Raw genomic sequence first — 6,000 nt, forward strand, 5'->3', positions numbered from 1 at the left:
TTTAAAATAGCTGCCACACCTACAGCAAATTCTATGACATTAAATGATTATGTGTGACTTACAGCTCAGTCGGGGGAATTCCCTCTGCCAAAGTGACATAACTGTTTCCAGCACACCATGCAGAAATCTGTTGTAGTCAGATGCACTTCTCCATATTCTTCACAGGGGGGCAGCAGCGTAGGCAGTGCTGCTCTCTTTCCATCATCATGACTGCAATGCAAGCCAAGGTTTCTTTCAAGGGCACACATCATATCTGCAAAGTCACATGTAAAACAGGGAGAGGCTGTGAGGGCGTTTTTAGCTGGAGCAAACAGGGAATTTACAGTGTGGAGAAAAAATGCCAGAGTTGAGTCTAGACGGTTATTGAATATCTCACCATATTAATTCATATCCTGTTGTAGCTGAAAATGTTGAGGGGCGAGACTTTAAAGAAGAATAAATGTGAATTGAAAACAGAAGTAGCAGCTTAATATGGAGGACTAAAAGTGCCAAAATTAAATAAATAAATACATCATTAAATAATTAATTAAATATGTCATTAATTAATTAAAATTGGAATTAAATGTTTCATTAATTAATTAAAATTGGAATTAAATATTTCATTAATTAATTAAAATTGGAATGAAATACTTAAATGTGTTATTAAATAAATATATCATTAAATAATTAAATATGTCATTAATTAATTAAAATTGGCATTAAATATGTCATTAATTAATTAAAATTGGCATTAAATATGTCATTAATTAATTAAAATTGGAATTAAATACATAAATGTGTTATTAAATATGTCATTAATTTATTAAAATAACAATTATTTTAAGTAAAAAACATATTTCATTATTTCACTATTTAATTAATTATTTCATGGTCCTTGCGTTGCAGTGGATCATGAATTTATTTTATCTGTCAACCTCGCCCGTCAAAGTCGGTGGGCGGATCCTAACACCTGATTGGTTACCCTGCACATCAAGTCAAGGCAAATCGATTCCAGATAATGGATTGACGCAGAGCTTGTGAACACATTCCGATACACTGGGTGGCGCTATTCACCTCTACGTTGGTTTGGATACTCAATAAAACAAAACTTTATTAGCAACCGCTAAAGACTCGGTCCTCTTTCCCAAATGTTGATACATGCGGTGCAAGACAAATTTTCCTTTAGCATTTCCTTTAGCATCTACTCGGCGCGCCACGGCTCGTCTCGGTTTAGTTGTTTTTCCATTACATTGAGTACCACCTCATCGTGGGTTGAGTCGTCATAGCACGGTGGCCCGAAAGTCCCTTACCGTCATTTTTGTGCGACACAAACGCAATGCAACAATGTACATGGAGGCGATAGTACACCTGCTGCTCGGTCTGTGGCTTTCTGTCAGATTCAGAGTAACAGAAGAGTCGGAGAAAGCTGAGAGCGGCGAGTCGAAACACTCAGGAGACACACAGGAGAGTTTGGGAGGCGATACAGCAGTATCAAGCTGAAGACAAGAGGATATGAACGAGACGACATATAAGGGTAAGCTAATGCTAGTTCGCTAGCTATCGTGTATCAGTCCTGTGAACGACCCTGTAATGGCTGCAGTTTGTCGCTATTAGGTATTAAAATATGTATGCTGTGTATGTGTTTCAGATGCTCTCTGATGAGACTTCATGGGATTTACCTGAAGCAGCAGCACATGAGCCTGCAGTGGCACAAGGTGTAGAGGAGGGCAGAGATGTACAGGATGCACTGATGCACTACGTGTCATGCAAAGTTATTCTTCTTGTTATACTTCTGTTTTTCTGTCCCCGGACCGCTATTGTTTTCTTTAATGCAATTCTGACAATAAACTTTTGTAGATGTGTCTATGCTATTGTTTGTTTGTGAAGGTTAGCAAGATTAAATAAAAAATTAAACGCCAAAACATTAAAACAGCTGTTTTAAGAAAATTCCAGTTTGATAAATCAGTATTGCTTTGGTGTAATTCAGTCACCAGAATTATGAACCATAAAGGAGTTTGTGTTAAAACATGTTAAATCCCATTAAACACAAATACATTATTAGGGAATATAGAATTGTTTGGTTCAGACTGTTGACTCTTTTCCTACCAGTGTCTTAACAGACAAAATGAAAAGTTATGATGCAATCACATAAGTCACAAAATAGTTTATTAGTCAGCAGCAAAATCAAAACTATTTACAATGTGCAAAGTACAAACTGTGGTGGGCCTCTCCTACAGTGGAGGGCTAAAAGTAAAACTATATACAACTACAGGTGCTGGTCATATAATTAGAATATCATGAAAAAAGTTGTTCATTATTTCAGTAATTCCATTCAAAAAGTGAAACTTGTATATTATACTCATTCATTACACAGAGACTGATATATTTCAAATGTTTATTTCTCTTTGATGATTATACCTGAATACTAACAAAAATCTCAAATTTGGTATCTCTGAAAATTAGAATATTGTAGAAAGGTTCAATATTGAAGACACCTCTAATCAGCTAATTAACTCAAAACACCTGCAAAGGCCTTTAAATGGTCTCTCAGCCTAGTTCTGTAGGCTACACAATCATGGGGAAGACTACTGACCTGACAGTTGTCCAAAAGACAAGCTTTTTCGTGATATTCTAATTATATGACCAGCACTTGTAAATCTCAAGTCTATGGGAGGTGGACTCGCTCACACTCGCCGGCTGCCCACTGCCTACCCAGCTACCCCAGCTGCCCCAGCACACCCAGGAATGACTGGTTGAAGGCAGTATTCTGGGCCAGCTTCATTCTCTCTTGCCTCGCTGAGGAGCAACCAGATGTTCTCATCATGCTGGGCATGACTCCACTCCTCCTCAGCCTGCATCTCCACAAGTACGCTAGGAAGGTCCAATTTTCTGTGGCCCCCTTTCCTCTTGCCTAGACCAAAGACAGAAAAGTGATCAGAGTCAGCTTTAATGGCCAAGTAAGTACACAATATACACAGAATTTGGTTTCGGCTGTTGGTGTCATCCTAGGAATATGGAAGAGAATAATAAAAAATAAACAATAGAAAGAGGAACAGGGAGGAAAAAGAAATAGTAGTAAAATAGAACACAATATAAACAGAAATGTACAGCTAGACTGGAATGTATGAACACATTAGCAAAATGGTAATTGCTATAAACACAGTAGTGGCGATTTTTGTGTACAGGGCACTGTAGTCCAAATGTCCAGGGTGAGTGGGGTCTCTGATGATGTTTTCTGCAGTCCGTACTATGGGCTGTAGTCTGTTTCTGTCCTGCTGTGTGGTTGATCCAGAGGTGCACAGGACAGATTGTATGACTGCAGTGTAGAACTGGATCAACAGCTCATGTGGCAGGCCATGTCTCCTCAGCTGTCGTAGGAAATACATCCTCTGCTGAGCCTTTTTCAGGAGGTCCTGAGAGATTGTAGTCCCCAGGAGCTGGAAGGACTCCACAGCTATGATGTGATGTGTTTAGCCACCCGTCCATCCATTTTCAATCATGATCATGTCTTTGATACTTTAATAAACTTCTGGCACTCTTCGCTTTAACCAAAGCACAAGCAGTAACTGCTCCACCACAAACAAAAACGACGTGGTGTGAACTTCATTTCATCCTGTGCACATTTTGGAGTTGCTAAGAAGAGCTGTGTTTTCTCATTTTTATGTATATTTTCATTCAGTTTCACAGCTACCTAGTGACTATAAGAAGAATGGTTGCAATACTACACCGCACCAGAACGTAAATTAATTAGAGTGACTTACTTGTTAAATCAATAGAAAATAAATGCAGCTGCATGTGTTCTGTTTATGTGTCACTGTAGCTACATGTAGCTTTCATCAGGCGTTCCTGAGCTGGCTGCTGCACAGTTTGCATTTACACCTGCCTCAATTCTTGGTCATTGGTCTCGTTGTTCTGATCATGCTTGCAGGCATTTACACCTGTAGTAATAATAATACGAAAATCAACCATGCTCTCTGTTTACCGTGTCTTACCGGTGATAAGACGTTGCTGTGACGTGCTGGTGTCGGTGTCCGAGCTGGTGGTGGAGAGGAGACAGGGCAGCCGGGGGCTCCGCGACGGAGGTGGAGTAGGCTTCGCATGTGGAAAGGGATTCTTGAACAGAAATAAACACTCACTCTAAGTACAAGAAAAACACGGCATGCTGACTGAAGTATTAGCTTCTGAGAGCTAAACGTTAGAAACAGCAGCACGAAATACAAGCAGAGCACGGAGTTAGCGCCGATGGCTAACTAGTTATCTTATTGTCTGCTACAGGAGACAACGACGTTACTTTCTAAAAATACTTGTTTGCTTAAAAGAAGGTTGCCACCAATGGAATAAATGATGTATAAGTTTCTTGAAGTCACAAAACACTCACCGTCCTCGAACGTCTCCAACAATGCAGCGGCTGAGTCTCCCTCCTGTTGCTCGCCGGTGTGGTGCCAGTAAATAGCTTCCATTAAACCTCTTCCAACACCTCCTGGTTGACCCACGCCGGCCGTTGTGGTCCTGGGTGGACCGATAGTCATTTTTGAGCTTTTTCAGCTTCTCCCTACACTGCTTCTGTCCTCTTTATATACAGTCTACTGTATATGTGAGCGGCCATCCGCTCAGAGACCTCCTGATAAACTTTCTCCGTCCAGCTCTCTCTGTATTCTTTGGTCCGCCACCAAAGACAAAGTCTCGACCTCTTCATTCACCCACGGTACAGGTCTGGCTGTCACATTAAAATTATGAAGAACAGAGAGTTTCGTGAAGAGCAATGCACACCGTCGCTGTTTACAGTCATTTTTTAATGCAGGATTTTGTTTTCGTGCTGAAGTTGCTCTGTGTCGTCACTCCCTGTCCAATCAGTGGCCTGCACTATGTAAACGCCACATTATCGGCTCATCTCAGCTCGCTGGGAACCTCAGCCGAGAAGGTGCTGAAAATTAGTCCGTATGGAAACGCTCGCAAACAAAGATGAGACGAGCCGTACCGTGCCGAGTAGATGCTTGTGGAATCGCGGCTAAACAAAGACGAGCGGAGCCGTGCCGCGCCGAGTAGGTCCTAAAGGAAAAGCGCTCGACACTCCGAGCATCGCTGCAATTTGACAGGCTGGTAATCCACAAAGAACGTGATGTTCCAGAACTTCCCTCGGTATGCCAAACGCCCTGGTCCCTGTGTGTGCTCCTGTTGCACCCTGGTACCAGAAAACCGGCGGAGTACTTCCTCTAAATTTGCAGTCACTCTACGGTCAACATCTTGGTCGGAAAGTGCGGAAATAACTTCAACAACGTCAATAAATTCCTCTGCTTTACACGCTACATGCTCGCGGTAAGCAGGTCCTGCTTCCACATACTCTGCAAGGTCTAAAATATCTCTCACCAACTCTCTAGAAAGTTCACAGCGACTCTCCCTCTACACAGCCTCCATGTTTAGAAAGACTTCTACTTCCGGTTTCAAGGCAGACAAAAGCAGTGGATTAGACTAGATTCACGTTAGTCCCGCCCACGGACTTTGACGGGCGAGGTTGACAGATAAAATTAATTCATGATCCACTGCAACACAAGGACCATGAAATAATTAATTAAATCGTGAAATAATGAAATATGTTTTTTACTTAAAATAATTGTTATTTTAATAAATTAATGACATATTTAATAACACATTTATGTATTTAATTCCAATTTTAATTAATTAATGACATATTTAATTCCAATTTTAACTAATTAATGACATATTTAATTATTTAATGATATATTTATTTAATAACACATTTAAGTATTTAATTCCAATTTTAATTAATTAATGACATATTTAATTCCAATTTTAATTAATTAATGAAATATTTAATTCCAATTTTAATTAATTAATGACATATTTAATTAATTATTTAATGATGTATTTATTTATTTAATTTTGGCACTTTTAGTCCTCCATAGCTTAAGGGTGTGAATGTAACTGCTGCTTCCCTTTTTTCCAGAATTCCGATTTTCACTCGGGACATTCTCTCTGTGCTGTTTGTCAACAAATCTTTCT

The 6,000-nt window shown here is 39.9% G+C and overlaps 1 long non-coding RNA gene across 1 annotated transcript; it reads left to right on the top strand.

Annotated features, from left to right (window-relative positions):
• The first annotated feature begins 574 nt into the window (after window positions 1-574).
• LOC129348632 (uncharacterized) lies at window positions 575-1,845 on the top strand. Its single transcript, XR_008601255.1, has 2 exons — window positions 575-1,513; window positions 1,628-1,845. It is a non-coding gene; the product is annotated as an uncharacterized LOC129348632 (long non-coding RNA).
• Window positions 1,846-6,000: the final 4,155 nt, after the last annotated feature.

This window comes from Amphiprion ocellaris, chromosome 4 (genome assembly GCF_022539595.1).
Source record: "Amphiprion ocellaris isolate individual 3 ecotype Okinawa chromosome 4, ASM2253959v1, whole genome shotgun sequence".
Lineage (NCBI taxonomy): Eukaryota > Metazoa > Chordata > Actinopteri > Pomacentridae > Amphiprion > Amphiprion ocellaris.